The following is a 24,579-nucleotide window of genomic DNA, read 5'->3' as shown; positions in this document are numbered from 1 at the left end:
ATCTGTCTGAAACAAGCAGTAGAGGCTTCTGTTTCATTGAGACCCCACCCCCCCAGAGCCCACTGTCTTCTGATTGGCCATTGTCTAATGTGTTTACCAGGTTGCTGCAGGGATGGGCTGCATGTTCCTTTGTGGCCAGCATTCTCTGCCTGGAGGAAATGACTACATATGGAAATCCGGCTCGGAATGACAATGTACCGAGCCATTAGTAGAAAACACAGAGCATTCAGAACAGGGGGATATATGAAGTTTTCTTTACTCTTGCCTCATCATTTGAAACTTTGGTCACATTTAATATGAACATCTGACATTGTAACATTATAGAAATGCTAGAAAATATGAAAGAACATAATAGGTCCCCTTTAAGTCCAGTTGCCCTTGACTTTATTTGTTTATTCGTTTATTCGGATCCCCATTAGCTGCCACTACTCTTCCTGGGGTCCACATACAACAAACATACAAAAAGTACATCAAATACAACAAACATATAACATACGACACACAAGTTACACATGAATCTAAAAACGATACCTACAATTCTAATAAAGAGTATCATCTGTGTACATGATTACGCAAGCTACTGACAAAGGAAAAAGCAACACAACACACAGACACAATTATACACCAATCCATTCACCTAAGCTCATCAATGTTTGAGTTATTATTCAAGTGTTTTTTTAATAGGCTTTTAAATCCAGCCTTACTGGGTGCTTCAGCAATACAAATTGGTAAGTAATTCCACATTTTGATAGCTCTAAACATTACATATCTGCACACAGCATCAGTTCAAAACTAGACAATACTTTGTTGCATGCCGAGTACTATAAATATGTTGGTTTCTCACATACTTTATTTGTGAGTACAGACAATTCAGTAGTTTCCTATAAAATATTCCTAAAGAAATTCATATGGTTGCATGCCAAACTCTCTTCCACTCTAAGCCATGAGAGACTGGTATGCACACTGTCCGTACTCGGCCTCACACCCGATGGACAGGCCACTGCGAGTCTTGCAACTTTATTTTGAGCTATTTGTAGCTTAAACAGATATTTTTTGGCTGCACCTGACCAGACAGGTAACAGTAATCAAGGTGGGATAAAACTAATGCCTGTGTCACCAGCACTCTAATGGCAGGGGTAAGAAAAGGGCAACATCTTCTAATACTTGATATTCAATTACCCACTTTCTTAAACAATATTGTCAATATATTTCTCCCAAGTTAACTGTCCATCCAGTGGAACACCAAGCAAATTTACCTCTTGAATCTGTTCAATGTTTGAGGCTGTAAGTGATAGGCAAAGCTGATTATCACCATTAGTGGCATGTCTAGAGCTGAACAAGATACTTTTGGTTTTTGTTACATTTAAGACAAGTCTGTTTTCACAAATCCAGTTCACTACAAGTTGTAATTCCAATTGAAATGTATTACTTAGTTCGCTTATAATAGTTGATGCAAAATGAATAGTTGTATCATCCGCAAATAAAGTAGCAGTACAGTTATTCAAAACATATGGCAAATCATTAATAAATATAGAGAAGAGTAACGGCCCAAGGCAACTCCCCTGTGGCACTCCACACTGTAAAGTTATAGGAAAGGAAAAACTACCATTAAAAAACACATACTGCTTCCTATTTAATAAATAGCTATTCATCTAATTGATAGCTAATGGACTAAACCCATATGTAGCCAGCTTTTATAATAATAACCCATGGTCTACAATATCAAATGCAGCGCTAAAGTCGAGTAACACAGTTCCAACCATGATCTTATTATCAATACAAGTCAACCATTTATCTGTCATGTCTGTCAGAGCTGTGCACGTAGAATGATCAGCCTTATATGCATGCTGACAATGAGAATTTAAGTCATTAAGTAAAAAATTATGTAGTATCTGTTCAAGAACAACTTTTTCCATTAGCTTACTCAACACCGGAAGAATACTGATGCTGTTAGCAGCTGAGAAACTCTCCTGTTTGTTCTTCTGAAGCGGTAAAACCATTGCAGATTTCCAAACCTGGGGGATTAACCCCTCCTTTAAACTCAAATTAAAAATATGACATATTGCCAATTATATAATATTTGAAACAAAATTAATTAACCGCCCATGTAGAGTATCCATACCAGCTGGTTTATAATTATTTAGGTTTTCAAGTAGTTTTTCCACCCTGTCAACTTCTATAGGTTGAAACTCAAAAAAGTACGATTTATTATTCATGATAGAGTTGGTTATTATTCAAGATGATATACAACTCCCACTAGGGGAGCACATTTCATTCCTTAACTTATCAACTTTATCTGCAAAGTGGTTACTTAAATGATTAGCGATGTCATTTGCTTTTGTCAAGAAAGCTCCATTCACTTCAATGAAGGAAGGATTGTTGTTCTTGCCTCTGCCCATTATTTCATTTAAAGTTTTCCAAAGTTTGTTACCATCATTTTTCCTCTCCTGAATTTTATTTTGATAATATACTTTTTTCTTTTTCCTATTTAACTTTGTAACCTTATTCCTCCTTTCACAGTACTTTTGAGTCAAGTGCAGCTTTTTTCAGCTCATCTCTTTTACACATACACTCCCTTAATTCTTCTTATAGAGTACTTTAGGTCCAGCTTTGGGAGTTTGAGTTCTTCTAACAATGGCCACAATATTATGATCACTGAACCCTACAGGAACAGATACTGCTTTAGAGCATATTTCACAATTATTTGTTAATATATGATCAATACAGGTTGCAGATGTTTGCCCATCATAACTACCGTAAACTCTTGTTGACTTTTTCACCATCTGAGTTAGATTACATATGAGAGGAGCAACCTTTTCCTCAGTGGACATGAATCCAACAGCCGATTTACATTGAAATCACCCAGAACAAAAGTTTCTTTACCAGTATAAGTTACCTTAATAGGACAGAACATAATTCATCTACATATTGCACATTTGCATTTGGGGGTCGATGGACAAAGCCAACTAAAATCGGTTTACAATAAGCAAGATGAACCTCCAACCAAAGCGCTTCAATACTAGGAACCATCAAGTCCGATCTAACCTTAGTGGGAATATGGCTTTATATATTGCTACACCTCCCCCAAAAATATTCCTGTCATTTTTAAAAATGTTATACCCTGGTATAGCTACCCCCATGTCTGTTATTGATTGATCTAAATGTGTCTCAGAGACAGCAAGTACATTGATATTTTCACTCTTAATTAAAGTAGATAATTCATGAACTTTGTTTCTTAAACTCCTAACATTTATATGAGCTATTCTCAAACCTTTTTTTGGTAAGTTCAGTGCCATGCCTTTACCCAGTTAATACTAACCCATGACATCACACAGTTAAAAACATTGACTGGGACCTTCTCTCCTCTCTCCTTCTCCCTCTTTAACCTTCTTTGGATATTGTCTTCTAAAGTTACATAATTTATTCTTTATTCAGATTGAGGGGCTGCAGTTTGTCAGAGATCAGCTGTGCTTCTCTGGCCTCAGCTCTGAAGTCCAACCCCACCCATGTGAGAGAGCTGGAGCTGAGTGACAACAAGTTGCTGGATTCAGGAGTGAAGCTGCTGTGTGATTTCCTGGAGAGTCTACACTGTAAACTGGAGATTCTGAGGTCAGACACCATTTTTTACTTCTGTGCTGAGATTAATTTGAAGTTTGAAGTTGTGGTGACAATAAACTACAGACACACATATCATACTGATTGTTACAAACTTGGCGCTGGCTTGTAACAAAACTGACCCCACCAGGGCTTGACATTAACTTTTTTGCTCACTAGCCAATGTGGCTAGTAGTTTTCCAAAGTCACTAGGCACGCAGCCACATTTTTTTTGTTGGAAAATTCTGGTTTTATGATTAAAGCTGACCATGGCGTACTTAAAGTGGCGTGCTAAAAAATACCAATATTATCATTAGTTCTGATAGAACATATAGTCTATTAAGATAAACACATAGAAGAGTAGCTTCTCATTGTATATACTAAAAGTGCTGCATGGGTGTAAAAGGTCAATTGAAAAGCTAAAAACTAAACTGAAAAAAAATTGCTGTAAATACTGTAATACAGAGTATAAAAATGATCTGCATTAGAAACAAAGAGCAAAGAATAAATCCACAATCAAGGCAACAGGATAAAAATTTTCTGTAGGCTTATATCAGTTTTGAGCACTTTGGATTGTTTGTTTGCATCTGCCTGGATTTATGTTTCTCATCATGAAGCTCTGGTCGCTCTGAGTAATTGGAGATACGTCGATCTGAAACCAGTATACAGGTCTTTATTTTCCAGATTATTCCCATACAAACGCATCTCCTGCTTTCCTACATGGCATGATTACTTTTATTAAAAAACAGAATTAACTCTGGAAAGGTAGCTGTGATATTACAATATGATGTAACATAAGGGCTGCCATGCTAGTAGTAACACCATGTCCCTAAATCATGAAGATATCTGTAATTTTACAGAATTAAACGGCCCTTTCCTCAACTCTGCCTTTCCTCTTTCTCACGTTCTCCTGTGCATTTTTTTCTCCACAATGCTTGGCCACGCAGTAAAGCGTTACTCAGTAATGCAGTACTGTAATAATATTACTTTTCCCAGTAACTAGTAGTGTAACTAATTACTTTTCTAAAACAGTAATATTATAACAGTTACTAAGGTAAGTAATTCTGCGTTATGCTGGATACACACCAAAAGATAATCGGGCTGATTTTGGGCCGATTTCCCCCTTTCCGACAATCCTAGCTATTCCCAGATTTTCTTGATGGTTCTTCAGATTATTTTATCAGATTCTCCCTTGGTGTGAGGTGTGTTAAGAGTGTCCGAACCTGAACGGAAGAACGTCGGAGGCGCCTCGATCGGGCAAAATCCTAATGTGTGGGGGGGATCGCCGAGGACAAATGCGCGCACGTTCTGGAGATTATCACATGAAACGAAACAATGTCCAATCAGAAAGCGAGATGATTGAAGACGGAAGCATAAGAAACACAGTCATGGCGCAGCACAAGGTGAAATTAATGTGGACAGCAGAGATGGAGGATCAGCTTATAGATTTGCAGCACGCATGTTTGTTCAACGTCGCAATTTCTTCCTGCATATCGTCCACCATGCTTATTCTGAAGTCTCGCGAGATTTTGCAACAAATAAGATTCTAAATTATTATTGTTTTATTCTTGTTGTTACTATTGTTATTAAAAACATGGAAAAAAACATAAGTAAATGACAAACAACATATGAATTACTTTCCCAGGTAACAAAAAAGCCATGTGAAAAGTAATTATATATAATTAATAAGTGAATGTTCCTCCCAGAATCTGTCTGTGAAGCCAGAGACTGGTTTCTTGGAGGGGGGCACTTAAATAGTGGGGGGTATGAGGGTCCTCCCCCAGAAGATTTTGAGTATTAAACAGTTAATTTCCTGCATTCTGGGGAAAATGTCTGCTAGATAAGCGTTTGACGATGGATGGATGGATAATGCAGTGAGGCTCTCATTATTCTTTATTGCTTTTAAATATTTTTCTCCTGTAGATCAACTTATTTAATATCAACCCTGCTGAGTCAACATACATGATTGAGTCTTCCCTCCTCTTTTGTGTCTTTTGTGGAGAAGTAACCTATTTAAATGTGGCCCCTTTTCATCTCAGTGATAAATTCATCCGTTTTAACTCAGTTATGGACTGGACTTTATTAGCTCATCTGTTAATAACTTATCATATCATAACTCACTGTTTCCTACAGAATGAGAGTGTAACTGTGGCGCACGGGGGCGTCCAGTCGATATTGACTACAAGGTATACACAGCGTGTTAGCCTCAAAAACCCAGCTGTATTCTAACTAACGTCATTAGCCTATTTAAAGAGAATCTATAATATTTTACTACATGCCCATGTTCGACAGCAAAATATCCCTCTTGTACATGTGTAACCACTGCGATAACAAGATATTCACGGTGTGTTCCTCAAAGAAAAAAAAACTTTTCCACGGTAATACCAAGAAAGAAAGCGTCAGTTTTCCAGAGTTTACACAGTTGACGCCATGTGGGTAAAATTTTACAGATGATACTTTAACTTCCCGTGAAGACAGCACAGAGCTGCACCACAAGTAGCTGACGGAGACAAAATACACTTTCTCGTCCAGTCGCAGTGGACTAAACTGGCAGGTTTAAATGTTGCAGACCTCAGTTTCTTTGCAAGTAGTTGAAAGTTTAAACTTGTATTGTTGTGAATCTTTGGTGTGAACTCGCCTTAGAGTTTCCAACTAACAAAGGCCACCCAAAAGCAGCTCAGCGCCCCACTTTCCAAAATATTGTTTCCAGCGCCCCCCATCGTCCTCGGAACACCCCGTCATCGCTGCTGATGGTTAAGATGATAATTAATGGCAGGCCAAAACAAACCTCAGGCCACCACGGCCAGTCCGTGAGTTTAATCTCCTCAGCGTCTTGTTGTTTACAGTGTTGTCGGTCAAGATAGGCTTCGTGAATTGATCAATGAGCAACCAATATATGCAGGTAGTACTCATGGGAGTTGTAGTGTCAAATTGCAATTCGTTTGTTATTTCAGATGGCTTTTGAAAAGACTTTCAACACGCCAAAGTGGCTAGTGGGTGTGACTTTGTTTCCCGCCACGGCTGAAATTCACCCGGCGTTTTTTTTTTTGGCAGGTGTTAATGTCAAGCCCTGGACCCCACACACACAGAAGTTCCAAAAGCTAAATGTATTTAATTAATAATAAAAGAATGTGCACGTGTAGCGTGTCGAGGTGTGAGGCAGCGTTGCAGATTCTGGAGTTCTGCCGGTGCGGCTTTGCCACGTGCTTTGGACTGTGCACGAAGTTGTTGATCATCACTTCCTGTGTCCCCTTTGTGGCGCTACATAGCACTTGGCGCTATGACTATAACTGAATATTGGCATGTAGTTGTGTTCGGGGCGGGACTGTTATCAAGCACGTAAAGTTTTGTGCAGATGTTAGCATGTACACTGAAGTTACAACAACTTCCTGTTCCATGGCAAATCATTAATTTTTCGCCGTTTCACAAAAACTCACAGTTTGTACAACAAAAATCTGAAGTCCGTCAGACTAATTCTGAGGAGTTTGTTAAAGTACGGTGTGTGTAAATCAACCAAAAATCACAATAAAATTCAAAGTGGCTGACTTCCTGTTGGGTTTAGGGCATCACTCCATGAGGCTGACGTGATACATGTGTCAGAAATTTGTCCAGCAGGTGGCGCTATGACTGTGGGTGAATGTCAGCATGTACATGTTTTTATGGCGGGACTCACATGAGATATGTAAAATTTGGTACAAATCTGAGCTTGTACAGTCAAGGTACAACAACTTCCTGTGTCATGGAGAAGCGTGGAACTTCGCCGCAACACCATCGCCACACCCGCCACACCGTTAACTGCAAACTTACATCATGGCCTCATCAATGTATTAAGGGCACACATTTGAAGTCGGTCGGACTAAATCCCTAGGAGGAGTTCATTAAAGTACAAAGTCTGTAAATCGCCAAAAATAACCATTGAATCCAAAATGCCCAACTTCCTGTTGGGTTTAGGCTATTGCTCCAAGAGTTTTTTTTGTACACCTGGACATGATACACGTATCACAGAAATTTCGTACATATAGGTGAAACTTTGTCCGGTGGCTGCTCTGTAGGGGGCGCTAGCGAGCTGTTTTGCCACGCCCTGTGCGAAATCCATAAAATACGGGTGGGGGAATTAGAGCCACTCTACTAACAAACCAAACCAGCAGCTCCTGAGAATAGCAGATAGGGAGAAAATGAAAAAGACAAGGGGGGAGCACAAAACGCACACACAAGGAATTTGCTATAGTGATTAGCTGCTATACATACACATAAGCATAGATTTAAAAATATATAAATATGTTATAAGCAGAAGTTATAAAATAATTAACTAGATAAATAACTAGAAGAAAGAGAAAAACAAGACAATGTGGCTGTTACATGTCCATTACTCCAGATTTGTGTTGTCCAAACATATTAGAGGGGGAGAGGATTTGTATAAATATATAAATATAAAATTGACCAAATATAAAAGAATAATATGGAATGTGTGCAGTATGGCAGTTTGTGCAGTAATATGTAATATATATATATATATATATATTTACATCATATTTAAATGATCTAAGATATATATTATATGTTGTTGATACTTCCTCTGAGTAACAGTTTTCAGTTAAATGTAACTGAAAACATCCTTCTTAGCGGTAGTGATTCTATCTTGAACAGGAAACCACTTATGCTGTATTCCTACTTGTGAACTCAGAGAAAAAATTAAAAAATGTATCCCAACTTCACAAGTAGCAGCCGAATGACGTCACACAACAATGGCAGCTCCCATGGAAGCACACATTGTAAATGGTAAACTATAAAGGAAAAGGCAACATAATGTATTAAATTAAATTAATACAAACTAGTATCAAATAGTAAAACTTATTCTGCATGTAAATTGTAGAAATATTTTGTCAATGTTATTAGGCAGCTGGTTATAATAAATAATCTCTAAAAGTCATATTCTCTACCCAAAATTTATTCAGGAAAATGTTAAAAATACCCAGAAATGTGAAAACATTTGGAACCACGTGCTTTGGACTGTGCACGAAGGTGTTAATCATCACTTCCTGTGTCCCTTTTGTGGCGTGACCCTACAACTTTTGCTGACTTTTGAGGATTACCAACTGATATAGCTAGAATAAAATGGCATAAAGTGCACAGCTGAGGGTTTAACTGTGCACAAACTTGCCAAAGACACATAAGTTTGTCATGGTCAGCCATGTTAATTGTTTGAATTTGGCGTCATGCACCAACATGCAACTGAAACGCTTTGAGGTTGGAAGTCGGATATTTCAACTTCTGACGGGTCTGGAACGCTGCATTAGTTTATCACTGTACTTATCTTCCATGTGTTGTAAATAAAGTGGTTTTTAAAAAAGCCTAGTTTAAGTGCTGTCAGATTCTCTCAGCTCTGCGGTTGTCTTTTCATTGTGAATTCTCCACCACATCTTTCCTTGACCTTTCCTTGTTTTTAACCTGCATCCGGTTGGTTCAGGTGTTTTCTAAACTTCTATTTTCTTAAACCTTCTTCAGCTCTGAACAGATTATTAAACACTGAATGATTTCAAGCAGGAACATTGTCTTCTAAAGTCACTTGATTTATTCTTTATTCAGATTGTGGGGCTGCAGTTTGTCAGAGATCAGCTGTGCTTCTCTGGCCTCAGCTCTGAAGTCCAACCCCTCCCATCTGAGAGAGCTGGAGCTGAGTAAGAACAACCTGCAGGAATCAGATGTGAAGCTGCTGTCGGATCTTGTGGAGAGTCCACACTGTAGACTGGAGACTCTGAGGTCAGTAGAGGGTTGGAGTCAGTCCATGCTGGTTTCAGCAGTACTGTACTAAACAGAATCAAAGCAAAGATCCAGTATTTCCTGTAAACCACCAACCTTCTCAGTGGCTGCTTTCCTTAGTAAAGCTGTTGTTGTTGTCCTCCTGTCTACAGGAAATAAAACTGTTGTACCAGCTGATCTTTAGCTTTGTATGAACATGTAGGACCTTTAACATCATATACATATCTGTCCATGTGTCCTTAGTTTGGTCCAAATGTTTTCATAACAAACAGAGATCACTTACAGCTGATCTCTGTTTGTCCTGTAATATTTCAAAAGTAGATGAAATATTCAAATGTAAGCCTCTGATTTTAACAGCTTTGAGCCCTAACAGCAATAAATCCATCATCACTGCATCACTGACTGACAGCTGACTTCTGCTCTCTGTCTTCTTCTCTCATCAGATGGAAGTGATCTCTTTCAGAGTGATGAGAAAAGTGGTGGTGAGAGAGGATCAGCTCAGTTTCCTGATGATCCAGAGAGGTTGAAGCAGCAGCATCAGCTTAGACCTCTATGGAAATAAATCATCCATCCATCCATCCATCGTCAGCCACTTATCCTGCATACAGGGTCGCAGGGGCTGGAGCTAATCCTAGCTGATGTCGGATGAAAGGCGGGGTACACACTGGACAGGTCGCCAGTCCATCGCAGGGCGTTTGTTTTTCAATGCTTTGTACAATTAATAAACCTCCCCTGTAATTCAAATCTGCATTGCTAATAAGACACTGTGTAGATTTGACCAATCGTGTAGCACAGAAATGATACATGACTACATCTATTGTCAAGGATGTGTACAAATAACTGAATCAGGTATAAACATGCATATTTAGTTCTCATTAGTGACCAGTAATGAAATGTTTAAACACCTTTAAGAAAGTCTGAACAACCCAAAGTGTCAGCGTGTTTTCAGATTGACTGTATTACATAATAAAAGACAACTGAATAAAACTTCACTGGAATCACGTTTTGTTTGCAGAATTAAGGTGAATTAGTCTCCAACGAGCGCACGCTCAGTCTGCTGTTACACAGAAGTAGCAGAATTAAACTTAAAGGCACAATCCATACATTTACTGGAATTGCTACCCAGTTTTAAACTGCAAACAGGATGAGAAGCTGCTGTCACTCTCAGAGGCTCTAATATTGTTTTAGATATAAGAAATGATCAAGAGTCAAAGTATTTATTTAGCTGACTGAAGTAGTTTATTGACATAAAAATGTGAGCTTTAACTGAACTGCTGATGTGAACGCTTTCTGTCTGACACTTCATTTGGCAAAAATTAGAGGAATCATAATTTAGTTCAAACTGATTTAAAATTGGAGTTAAAATTAGCACACAAGTTCAAATGAAACTTAATACAACTCAGTTTAGTTTTAATGTTGGGTCTAATGATGACAGTTATGTAATTGATGATGATTATAATGACGTACTGCAGGTTTTCTCTCAGGCTCCTCACTTGATGTATAATGTTTTAGCTAGGTTCACATCTGTGACATGGACACATCTAAAACACATCAACATAAATATCAAGTTGAACTGTGAAACAGGAAGCCGTGATATTTTATGAACCTCTTCAAACCAACCTGTCTCCTCAGATTTCCCCTTAAGGAGCTTGGTCTCCTACCACACAACTGCTAGTGAGTTGAAACACCAACTGGGGATGAATTTAATAAATAACATTGTTTTGAATATAACAATATAAAATAACTAAAACGCGTAATATTTCAAAACTTGTGTGTGTGTGTTTTAGTGTGCACTTGTGTGTGTGGGGTGCATAGTCACCCTCCTGGAAAATGTCTGGACTGAAAGGCCAGATGCCTGTACATCTAAAACCAGGTTGTACGTTGCTTGGCGTAGTAGCATTGGCGAATGCTGTCCTGACCAGGTGTCTGATGTCATATATTGTCATTTTATTTGCAGGAGAAAAAAGGTGAAAAGTACAAAAAAACATACTGAGTCATCATAAGGGCTTTACAACCATCCCCACAACATCCAGCCATTGGACAAATATTGGGTATGGCAAGCACAACAATTTGGAATGTCCTGAAAACAAAAGAAACTACTGGTGTACTGAGCAACAGACGTCGAACAGGTCGGCCAAGGAAAACAACAGTAGTTGATGACAGAAATATTGTGAGAGCTGTGAAGAAAACCCCCAAAACATCAGTAAGTGACATCATCAAGGACCTCCACAGTGCAGGGTGAAGGTATCATAATCCACTGTTGGAAGAAGACTCAGAGCAGAAATCTAGAGGCCACACCACAAGATGCAAACCACTCATCAGCAGGAAGAATCGGAAGGCCAGATTGAAATTTGCAAAGAAGTACAGAGATGAGCTTCAAAAGTTCAGTAACACAATCTTATGGACTGATGAGACCAAGCTCTCTACCAAGAATTCCTTGACAAAGTTGTCAGCCCTGTTAAACTGCTAAGCAAGCTAGCTAACTCCACACATGGCTGTTGGCTCCACTGTCTCAACCAAATATGGTCACTTCTGGGCACTTCCTGGTTGCAAAAACTTAACATGGCGGCGCCCTATTGGCCAAACTCGAGGCTTCAAAACGGCAGTCCACAAACCAACGGGTGACGTCACCATGACTATGTCCACTTCTTATATACAGTCTATAAGAGAGAGCCAATCAGATCAGCCAGAAGCTTGTTGTGACCATGTGTTAGAGTTTATGTGAAGACGATTGTTGTTGTTGTGTTCATGTCTACAGGAAATAAAGCTGGATTACAGCTGACAGCGTCACAAGATGTATAGAGACAGTGGTCCTCATTCATCAAGTGTCGTACCATCAAATCTGATCTCTGAAGTGTTTGTTCTCTCATTTCAACACTAAGCTATTGCACTGCAAAAAAGGCAACTAGGACTATTAGCACAACATCTCAATTTAGGTATATTATAAACTTCAAAAACAGACCTTTTAGAAACAAGCCAGATATTCTCACAGTAGCCCAAAAAAAAGTAGCCCAAAACGGACAAACTGTACTACAGAGCGCGTTTCATCTCCTTCTTCTTGTAGAATTTTGGTGGAGTAAATACAAAGGCTCTGAGGCAAATAAATTTGGACGATTCGCAACCTAAACACTAGATGCCACTAAATCTTAGACACTTAACCTTTATATATTAAAAAATGTTCTTGCGTGGAGCAAAATGGGGTAAACCAAATTGCTTCATTGCTTCATCCAGCAGAGGAATCACAACAGTGCTGCAGTCTGAACTGTTCTGAGATCAGCTCCACTCAGCTGTCAGACACAAGGTCAAGTCCACCATCATCCCTGTGTGTTCCTCAGGATGTGACAGAGTATCATCAGTGAATCTGGACCTCTCTGCTGCTGCTCTGTCCTTTTACACATTCTCTGCTCCACCTCCTCCACCTGGACCTGGAAATGGACTTTATTTCATTCAGATGTTCTGAACCCAAAGTGCCTCTGCAGATTAGTTCTGTTTATGACAACATAATGGCAAATTAACACATTTGAATGGATTCTTCTGTTTTGTTTCCTTTTCTGTTGCAGCTCCACCTTGTGGATTGGTGGAGAATTGCAGTAAATTTCCACATTAAAATTCTAACGCAGGGTGGCACGGAGGTCGTGGGTTCAAACCCCAGTTGCCCTGGCCTTTTTTTGTGGAGTTTGCATGTTCTCCCCGTGTCTGAGTGGGTTCTCTCCGGCTTCCTCCCACCATCAAAAGACATGCAGACTAGGTTAATAGGTGACTCTAAATTGCCCTTAGGCGTGAATGTGAGTGTGAGTGAGTGAGTGAGTGTGAGTGGTTGTCTGTATATGTGTGGCCCTGTGATGGACTGGCGACCTGTCCAGGGTGTACCCCGCCTTTCGCCCAATGTAAGCTGGGATTGGCTCCAGCTCCCCCGTGACCCTATAAGCGGTTGACGATGGATGGATGGATGGACTTCTAACACATTTTGGAAGTTGATGTGAAAAAGCAGCATCCAGCCTGCAGGCATAATGTTACTTCTCTGAAGTTCTGCTTATTAATACCAATACCAAACTCTTCTCACAGTTTAATAGATGACTTTAATAGATGAACACACAGAAACATGAAGATAAAACCTGTAGAAAGTTTGGATTTAATCAAAGCTTCTTGACGTCTACAAACTGAAACATGATTCTGATTCCAGTCTGAAGTCTTGTTGTTATTAGTGTAGGATTAAATATCTGTTTACTTTTTGAAATGCCAGTGCTCTCTTTTGGTCCTTTGGTCAGATACTGAACACCAGAACATATTAATAACTTCTGATGTATCCTTTTTCCTTTTGATTTTAAATTAATCAGCAAAAAGTAATATATAAGTTCTAATTATAAACTTTAGTGTATTAGTGATTAAGATTACGTACATGTATATATTTGTTCTGTTTTCTCATTTCAGTTTACATTGTTGCAGAAAAAAACAAATCCCGTTATTCAAATCCCATCTTACTTCTCATGTGATGTAAATTTCCACAATCCAGCTCCTATAAATATAAATGTGCTGCATGTTGGTGTAAATAAAGCCCATTTGTTGAATTACTTCTCTGGATATCCAGAGTTTTCTTTGTGACTGAAGAAGATTCAAGTGTTTCTCATTTCCAGCAGCTGTTCAACTCACCTGAGGCTTTATAATTCTTCTGTGCAGTCTTAGAAAGCAGCAGAGTCCATGAATGAGTCTATGTGATCTTAGTGACTTTGAGCGTGAAATGATTGTTGGTGGTTTTGACGAGCTCAGAGCTGCTGAACTCCTTATTTTAAATAGAATCAATCAATAACAGTGGAAGTTGAAGTTGTGCTCATTACCACCAATAACACAATGTCATATTATAAAAGATCAATATTTACTTGACTGAACAGAACGACGGAGATAAAACCTGAAATGTCTTTGTTAAACATGTTCTACCTTTTTGTGATTTCGCCTGTATTGAAATGGAAAGGGATCAAAATACACTCGTTAAAAGTAGAGAGATGGGAAGAAGGGGGATTAGACAGAGGAGGTGAGCAGTGGATTAGGACCACACGACGGACCCCTGAGCAACTGGTTCCGGCCACAAGGACCTTGGATAGATTGATTCATTATTATACATTTAACCACCCAAACTACAACAAATAGTTCAACAATAAGAATATAGGCATAATAGAGTATAATTAGCCTATTAGACAAAGGATTATGATCTCTGACATTTATTCACTAACCGCATTGGCAACACGGCCAGAGAAGGACAAAGGTGGATTAGGACCACAAAGACCAGTTCATGGACCATTTACTTCAGTGCCCCTAGTGGTAGCGACCAGTGGTGAGTGGACTGACCACTGAATGGCGACAACCCCGATTCCTGTTCTGTTTTGGACTGCAACTAATGATTATTTTCATTCTGGATTAATCTGATGATTATTTATTGTGTCCAAAGTGACGGAGATTCAGTCCAGCCGGTGTGCTGTGATCCAGTTTACAGTCAGTGTGTGTTTTGGTGATAGCCTTTACATTGCCATTTGTATAATTTCCAGTACATTTAAAAAACTTTGTGTCCAAGCCCACAGTGTAAGTTAGTGATTCAAAGTTCAGTCTGTCAACCGATTTATTCATCCAGTTTTAACTTAGTTATGCAACTACTTGCTTATAAATAAGATGTTGCAATCAAAAACAAACTTAACAAACAAATTTGTGGACCTTGACTATGGGCTGGCCTTCTACAAAGCCCTTAATGGTCAGGCACCATCTTATTTGAAAGAACTCCATACTGCCCCACCACACTGCACTCCCAAAATGCAAGATGCTACTTGTAGTGTCTTAGGGTCTCTAGATGTAGGATGGGAGCCAGAGCCTTTAGTCATCAGGCACCTTGGCTGTGGAATCAGACCCCTGTTTGGGTTCGGAAGGCAACCAATATTTCCATATTTAAGAGTAGGCTAAAACTGTTCTTTTCGGTAAAGCTTTTAGTTAGGGATTTTTTGGTCCCTTTATTTTGTCAGAAGGCTTAGGGCTAGGGTATTTTATTTTAATATAATTTATTTCTTTTTAAGAGGTTTTTTAATTATATAGATAGATAGATAGATAGATCCATTATAACAACAAATATTTCTGAAGGAAAATCTTGACATAACAACTGTGAGACATGTTCCTTAAACATTTCCTTAAACATTTCAGCATTCACTCACACTTAAATCTGTAGATCGGAGAACATCGTTGTGATCCACGTGATCTGGCCACAAGTGATAATATAATGCTGAAATAACAAGCAATTTAAATGGCTCAATATGTTATGAAACAGCACAAAATACTTCTTTATTTAAACACAAATCTTTCATTGCAATCTTAATTTGCCCTCTCTGACAATCTGAAAACTTCTGTTTGATTTTTGATTTTGGTGATTTCTCTGAAATCCTATTGGTCATGTACTGATGTTTGTTTGTTATTAAAGATCACTCATCTTGTTGTTGTTTACCATAATGCTAATGAAGACAGGAAGTAAACAGCAACACCACTACTGGACAAAAGCGGAAGTTCGTCACTACGCTTGTGGAGAGAGCCTGACTTTTTCAGGTTGATTTGGATATTGTAAATTTGTATATTGAAGCTGAAGCCTTCTCTTATATCCATGAATACATTATTATTTGATTAATATTGACATTATATACATATATTATTTATTTATCTAACAGCTTTATGTTTTTTTTAAATTGTGGATTTGAACGACCAATAGTTTTATTCTGAAAAGACCGTGACGGAAGTACCGAGCACGTTCTGTTGCTGGCGATTTTCGTCAACACAGCCATTTTCTTTCAGACTGTAATGGAAAACACAATTAATTTAGCTAGCTTTGGGTTACATCTGGTAATAAATAGGCTTTAATGTAAAATCACAAACCGGTATATGGTTGTCTTTTGTGTCGTTATCCTCGTTTTAGCTAACGTTAGCCGCGGAAGCCTGACGCGTGTCGTGGACGAAGGTAAGAAAACTGCGTAACGTTAGCTGCTAATTAGCTTTAGCTAGCTATTCATGCGTTACCTGACTTTAGTGGACCGCTCTGTTTATATTTGTTTGGTTTAAAAGCTAATACCCACTAAGAGCTGTCTCGTGATGTCCTAATATTCAACATCACCACCCCCCCCCCCTAAACCCAGTAACGTTAGAGCTTATAGATGTAGCTAAAGTTAGCTCGTGCTGTCGCCAAAGGCATCTGCAGATGAAGTAGCGTTAAGGAAAAAGAGCTGCAATGTGAACTTGCGTACAAAATTTAAATGTGTAAAGAGGTTGATTCATAAATTATGGTTGGCTATATTATTAACGTGCCCTGGTGCAGTCAGAGCTAGCAATCAGGAGAAACTCGTCCATTCTGCCAGTAAGTTAATAATTATTTTGCCAATGACTTAACGTTAAATCAGCATCTGCAATATGTGTCTTAAATGGAAACGGAGTAAAACTGGGAATGTAAGTCAGATGTTTCATTGACGCCGAATCAGACTGACTACTTCTCATGTACTTTGTTAGCATTTATTAAGGCCTCCTACTGTAGCTGTAGGAAATCTACAACAGCCCTGCAGCATATGCAACTTTCATGAAGGTTTTAAAGTTCAGTTTTTAGAGAGGTGTTGACTAAACTTTATGGTAGAGCTCAGCAATTTGGTTGAAATTCTTACCATAGTATTTATAAGGATATCTTCTAACTGTATCTAAGAGAAGATGGACTTTGTTGATCCCAATCTGGCGAAGTTCACCTGTTACAGCAGCTCCAGATACAACACAACAGATTACAAAATTCACATTAGATATAAAGGGAAGCGAAAGATTTCAAATGTTAAAGAAATAGAAAGATACGATTTAGAGTTATGTGAACACTGCATACATGTCTTTATACAGATGTGATTGATTATGGAGATATTATGTAATGAAATGTATGCAAACCAATTAACCCTAACCCAATTATCTGATTTCCATTTTCTAAATTAAATTCCTAGTTGTTTTAGCTTTGTTTTGTTTAAGCTTGCACAGACATGCAATTTAAACAACTTTCATTTCAACAACTAAAAATATATGAGTCTGTATTCCTGCTTTATGTCCATTCATTTCAAGGAGAGTAAAGACAAAATTATAAATGCAACTGGAGGTGACCCATGGGAGAGTCTTTTTAGAAACAGGACAGCCTAGTTAATATTCATATTCAGTAAAATGACAGTTCTCCTTGATAACTTAATTAGATGAAGTAGTTTAGTGAAAACTGCCTATTCTGTGATGCGTGTTGGTTTTTCCTGCCACCTTAATCTTGAAACAAAAACCTCTCCTTTCCTTAAAGGTTGACAAAATGTCACGGTCCCGATCACCAAATTACAGGTATACATTGCCATTATTTTATGTGTCCCACAAAATCTGTGCAACTTAAAACTCACAAATGATGATCTGTAGTCATCTCCTTTGATTTTTGTTTTAAATTACAATGTGAATGCTTTTTTATTAATTCCTGTATTTTTCAAAATGTCACTTTTCAGGAGGTTCCCTTGGGAGGAACCCGATTTCGATCCTTACAAAGTCCTTGCAGAACTCGACGGGAATCAAATGGAAAGGAGTCACAGCCCCAGAGAAGATCCTCAAGAACACTGGGACTACTTAAGGGAAGACATGTACCCAGAAGACCAGAGAAGATCCCCTCCTTATCAAGATGACCCTCAATTTGGGCATCACCGCCATCCAAACCAGGAGGAGTTTTACCGCAGGGGGCCATCACCCCGTCATGAAGGGATGGGATATGATGACCGTAGGCTTTCCCCACTGCGTGATGGAGTAGGAGATGGAGATAGGCGCAGAGAAGGGTTTAGACAACACTTCCAGAGTTTTGAAATTAGGGGGAGGTCGCCCCAATCGCCTCCAAGGTTGACGAGGGAAAGATTGCCGGCGACGCCAAGGTCTCACTCAGACCAACAACAGAGAGAGCCGGGGATGGGCTGGAGGAGAGAGGAGCAGGGCAGAGGTCGAGGGAGATTCAGAGATCTCGGTCCCGTTGCGAGGTCGGATGACCAAGAGGGGGAGCAGGTAGGGAAAGGGGGAAGAGGAACATACAGAGTCCCAGTAGAGACAGACGAAGGGAGGATTCATATCAAGAGAGGAACCCCCCCTTCAAAAGGCAAAGAAGAGAAATGGATGACAGCAATCACCTTGGGTAAATTTAAAGCAAAACGCTTTGCAGCACTGTCGCAGGGAAAAAAGGAAACGAGGAATGCAGAGGATTCTCATCTTTCTCTTTTCCCATAGAGGCAAATTCCTCACTGTCATCATGCCTTCTTTTCCATAAAACAAAACACTAATCAAACAAATATTGCATGGCTTAAAGTTTTCTTGCTTTGCAACCTTTTTCTGATACGTAACAATAGCTACATGCCTTATATTAAACATACTGTAGTTGTTAATACAAATGACAGTTAAAAGGTAGTTTTTAAAAATTCATGTTGTTATTAATAATTAAATCAGATGTGATTTATAATGTGAGAGGCATCCAAAGCGAATTTCAAGTGTAGATTTAAAACCACGAATAAATGTTGAACCATGTCACTTCCTCTTATGCTGTCACAGGTACAGGAATGAGAAGGACGTTTGGGAACAGCGTTACTCAATGGACACACCCAGAGATGGGTTTGGAGGAGACACTCAGGGGAGCCTCCCCCGTGGAGACATTCGGCACTTGGGACCACTCGTCATTGAACATGATCATGGCATCACACATGGCAGAGAACCATCTCCGCGGTTGCCAAATTGTTCCAACCGCGGAGATCTTGACCCCGACTTTGATCGACAGAAGAATCCTCGTCCAGTGCGCCCTTCTCAGGAGCGTTTCAGGATGTCAGAAAGCAGGTTGGATGATCTTGAGGATGCAAGAGAACGCCATTTTCAAGATAATTGAGAGACCCCAACTATCGTGAAAATAGGAGGAGCCTTACACCACAAGATAGACCAAACCCTGTTAGATATGGTAATCGAGATGGTCCCGTGAACCACAGGGGAGGGGGGGGTGCTCGGCCAGCGAGAGGGCGGGTCAATCGCGGCCAGGTTGCAAGGACTGGACCACCTAGGAATCAGTTGCGCTTACAGCAGTCCTCCCAGGGATATCAAGATCTTCCTCGTGAAGAGCAAAGGCCGGGGTACCGACCCTTCAGGCAAGATTGTTATGAGGATCCGATTGAAGGGGAGCGTGACTGGGTAGAAAAACCGAGACTACAACAGTGGAAACATGACAGGCCTGGAAGTCTGGACCGGCACCTACCTCAGGTTGACTTGGACCCCAAAATGCCCCGTCAGAGGCTGCACGGATGGAACAGTCAGAAAACCAAGAACATGACCGTTGTAACAGAGGAAACGCTAACCATCAAAGTGGATATGAGCCGCCCCGTAAACCAGAACAGGTAGAGTATTTTTTAAATCAAATTATTAAGGGTGAGCGGTGAAAGTTCACACTTCTGTTTCTCAGCACATGGAAAACAGCGTATGGAAGACGAAAGAAATAGCCACACGGACACCGGAGGCTTGTTCAAATCGACACAACTAAAAATCGCCTGAAATATTTTTGTAAAACTGGATTTTGTTGCAGTTTGCACCTTTGCATAAAATGTGTTCCCACGTGGGTACAAGCAACAACAAGATTATATTTGCTGTTACATCATACGATCAAGATGCCATGCAGAAGTTTTTCCAAGAAGCATTACATTTTCATCTGAAAATGTAAAAGGACAAGAAGAAGAGACTCATGCTACTTTACTGTGGAAGCCCAGGAAAAACTCCCACCTACTGAAGAAACCAAACCCCAGTTGAAACATGCATTACTGAAGAGCCGTGGGAGTGCCTTTTGGCTGGAAACGATGTTATAAACAAGCTGGTGTCACTTGCAGATCATTACTTTTTAAAAGTTATAATTTCATCAGTTGCATCTCATTCAATGCAAATAAGAGAAGACACCAGCTGGAAACGTGTCTAAAAGAAGGAACTGCATCACAATGTCTTTGTGCTTTTGCACCTATGAAGTGAAAAGATCTGGGATTCAGTCACAGAGCAAGATACAGAAGAACATCTCCCAAGAGCAGATGAGTAGCTGAAGCCATCGTCGGGAAGCACGATAATGAGAATGTTGTCCGTAAACTGAGAGGCAGAGGGAACAGGCGACACGAGATGTGGTTCTTGCAGGATTCAATCAAACTTGAGCAGATATCCACCCCAAGGCATTGGACGTAACCTCACATTCACCACTAGAAATCCAGTTTGTGTTTAACAAGCATCACAGAAGAAGCAAGACTTTAAAATCGCGTGAAGAGGGGTGGACTGCAGAAATGAACCCACAGTTAATGTGGATTTCTTGGAAGTCAGAAACATCATAAGGAGCGTATTGAATAGACCTGAACCAGGCACTGATAAATGGTGTCTTTGTGTGTCATAGACCTTGACTGAAAAACTATGGACATGATTCTACAAAAACTCTCCATATATCGGACAATCTGTATTGCTCATTTTGTGGTTAACCACCTCCTGATTGATGGCACACATGGTGCGTCGGGTTGAGCTGATTTCCATCATCAGTATTTATGACTCGTTTCAGGAAACTTCAGTTACGGTTTGTGGAGCTGGATCGGGAAAGATTTATCCAACACTGCTGAAACAGAGGAAGGAAATGTCTGTCACTGCCTGTCAAACAGTCCTGGCAGAGACGGACAGACGGTGCTCTGTGGAAACAAAGATTTAAAGGTGGAGTAAGCCATTCTAATCCAATGCACGTATTTTTGTCAAAAGTCAGCAAATATCTCCTCACTAGCTGCCCGTTCAGTGTGTGCACTGAGAAAAATTCCTGTTTGCCCTGGCTCTGTAAAGGAAATCAAAGTGACTCAGATGGAGTCACGCAACACTATTCCAGCCATGATTTCAGTGTTGGGTAACGCTGAATGACTTGCCCATGGACATTCAGCTTACTTTCTAGCTCACTTTAGCTACAGCAGCAGGAGAGTTGTGAGTATCGCTGTCTGGAGCTGCTGTGTTGTCTCTGAACCCGTCTCGCCCTCTCTTCATGTTAGCTTTGCAGGAGCAACTGTGGCGACAGTTTGCTAACCCACAACTTAGCTAGCGTTAGTTACATGACTTGCTGTGTCGACATTCGCTCTTTATCGTGGTATTTGTCATGGATTTGGATTTCTCTAGAATTGCATACCCCACCTTTAATGTTGTCCAAGATCACTCGATTTATCTTCAGAACACCAGAGAGTGGGATCATCAGTCATTGAAGGAAAGAAATCACAAGAAAATATCGGTCAGAGTGGTTTGTGGTGAAGGAGATAATCTCTGGAGTATTTTTACGGCATAAATCAAGATGTTTGACAGGAAGATGAGCATCTTTAAACTTGACAGGACCTGTTATCAAATCTCATTTTTGGAGAATAAAAGAAACTGCATATGTTGTTCATGTTGTATGCAGTAAGTGTGAAGAAGTGGATACAAACACACCAGCCATGGCCAAAACATTTTGTGGTGCAATTTCCCACCCTGAGGATGATCTGGGAGTTTTTTTGTACACTTATGATGGAAAGAGGATACAAAGCTGTCAACTATCTGATTCATGAAAGGTATCCAAGTTCAGACAAACATGAACAACTATGGATTCTTGTTTTTGTTGAACTTGATACAGGGACTTCTAGATGGTGAAAAATCAGCCACAACCATATTGACTTCAGATTTACAACATACTAAATTCATACACACTATTTAACGAAGTAATTGAAGCCAAGGACATAAATTTCACAACGGAGAAATTGAAGCTGCTAACGTTATCGTCAATTGATGATACATGAAGAAATTGCACCCTCATCTGTGCTGTTAAGAGGAGAAATCAAAGCAGTGAGGATAAATATCAGCACTTGTTAAAAGAAATCAAAGCTCCAAATATAAATATCAGGAGAAATTGAAGAAAAACATCCTCAAAGCTGAGTAATTGGAGCAAGATGATGTTATGCTGATGTTGAGGGGAAAATGAAGCTGTGAAGAAGGCATCAGTGTTGATGAAGGAGAAACTTCGGCAGCATCTGTGCTGTAAGAAGCAGAAATCAAAGCCATGAACATAAACGTAATGCTGAAAAATGGAGGAATCATCAGAGCTGTTTACATAAGAAGATGCCGTCAGGCTGATAAAAGGACAAACCGGGAACATGAACATCATTGCTGTTGAAAGGAAAAATCAAAGCTGCCAACGTTCACATTATCAAACGGGAAAAATAAATATAAGTCGTGAAGATAATTATTCTCACTGATATACGCTGTTATAAGGAGAAGTTACCGTAACGGACAAGAGAAAGAAATCAAAACACCAAAAGCTGAAGGTGGATCAGTGAAGTCCTGGATAAACTAGAGGGCAAGTTTGAACAAAGAGCCGGCGCCTGAAAAAAGCAGACAAGCTGACCTATGAAAATGTCTTTAACTGAGGAGTCATACAACATGACTGAAGTTTGTGAGTGGCTAAACTATCTGGTCAACTGGGAGCTAATGGTGTCAAAGTGAAGATAAAACGGATCAAATAAGAAAAGAAGTGTGAACTTTCATCCAACCTTTAACTCACCCGTCTAAAATGAGGGGTATCTTGGTCTCCTCTGGCTGCCACTTTAGGCCTTTTTAAAATATCCATAAAAATATTGTGCATTCTGACACTTAAGAAATCCGTGGGAGGTTGCCTCATTTTTTAGCCAACATGGAAGACGTAGTTATTGTAAACATTAAGAGTTGTGGAACTCAAGAAAGGTAAGTTTGTCGGGTAAGGTAAATATGTTTTTACTCGGGACAGAAAGTTCTTTTTAAAACAAATTAGGCTAAAATACAAATGAATGCTTCCAAGTACATTCATATTCTGGCTTTCAGGAATTTCAGCTGTCACAGTAATTAAAAGTGTTTAATGGAGTAAATCAGCTATTGTTATTGCAAATGTAAATTGTCAGCCCACCCTGATGTTATGATCACGATACGAAGTGAGTTATGTAGCCTTCTTGTAACGGTGCCACATCATCAACAACTAGAACCAGTTTTTACCTCTTGGCTGGTTTCATTCTTGTTTTTCTCCTCCCGCAGCCCGCTGTGCTACTCCTCAGACCGGCAGCTCTCATTAGACCTTGTCAACGTGGGTCGCCAGCGTTTGGACTTCCTGCCCATGCTGGAGCACTCGGGGACGTACCGGGAGACCGCCATGCACACTGGGACTTTTGCCCAGGAATCATCACACTGGTGCACCAGGTCAAGGTCAGCACAATATCCCTACATGCACATCTTTTGTTGGGTCTTTGGTTTTAGACTGAATCCTGATTTGTGATACTTTGTATTATTGGTTTATTTGGCACTAAATTATCTAAAACAGTCAAGTTAAGCTGTCAAACAAAATAAGTCAAAATTTCAAGCACAAACCACAATTTAAGATAGATGTTCATCCTGAAGGAAAAGTGTTACAGTTTGCATCGGTTTACATAGATAAAATAAACACACAGTTAGAAAACATGTAGTTACACAAAACGCACACGAGGTTTGTGACAAACATGCATGAACTAGGTTAAGAGATAAAAAAATAAAATATGATTAACAAATGTACAATATATATTCATTCCACTATTCTATTATATATCAATAAGAGTTAACGTCTGTAAATTTGTGCAAATGAATCCCCATTTGGATCGATACCTCCAAAAAAAATTGTCACGGGGTTAGATATGGTAAAGGCTAAATGCCTTTCCACTGCTTGACAGCAGGTGTGTGCAGTTTACTCACTTCTGTGGAGAGAGAAATCCATGACTGGATAATAGCAACCGCACAAACCATACGCTGAAACGTTCTTGTGTAGCCTTATTGTAGGGCAACGTGACATTGTGTGATGTCCACCATTAAACCACACATGAAAAATTCCAAGTTTTGAAGTGTGTTGTCTACGTTTACAGAGCAGTATTTCAGAGATGGTGGCCTCACCCTGAACGAGCGTTTCTCAGCCCCCCAAAAAGGCGGCAGCTGAGACGAGACGGAGGAGCTGACGCTGGTGAGAGGTTCAGTTCAAACCGGATGTCTCATGTGATACAAAGGCATAGTAGTGTTAGTAGTTTATGGTGATCAAAGTGTGCAATAGTAGTGCATGATGTATTTAAATGTTTAAGGAGAGTTGAGCAAACTGGAGATCCTTAGGGAAATTTCTCCTGGTTGTTC

The 24,579-nt window shown here is 39.7% G+C and overlaps 1 long non-coding RNA gene and 1 pseudogene across 1 annotated transcript; both read left to right on the top strand.

The window, feature by feature from the left end:
• The first annotated feature begins 3,445 nt into the window (after nt 1–3,445).
• LOC119897689 lies at nt 3,446–10,346 on the top strand. Its single transcript, XR_005443419.1, has 3 exons — nt 3,446–3,609; nt 9,181–9,354; nt 9,798–10,346. It is a non-coding gene; the product is annotated as an uncharacterized LOC119897689 (long non-coding RNA).
• Nucleotides 10,347–17,859: 7,513 nt separating this feature from the next.
• The window catches only part of LOC119888721, a 13,503-nt pseudogene continuing 6,783 nt past the window's right edge, over nt 17,860–24,579 (top strand).

Source organism: Micropterus salmoides, unplaced genomic scaffold, assembly GCF_014851395.1.
Source record: "Micropterus salmoides isolate LMB-PRFRI ecotype aquatic unplaced genomic scaffold, ASM1485139v1 Ms_hic_scaffold_1, whole genome shotgun sequence".
Classification (NCBI taxonomy): Eukaryota; Metazoa; Chordata; class Actinopteri; order Centrarchiformes; family Centrarchidae; genus Micropterus; species Micropterus salmoides.
This window is presented reverse-complemented; position numbering and strand designations above follow the sequence as displayed.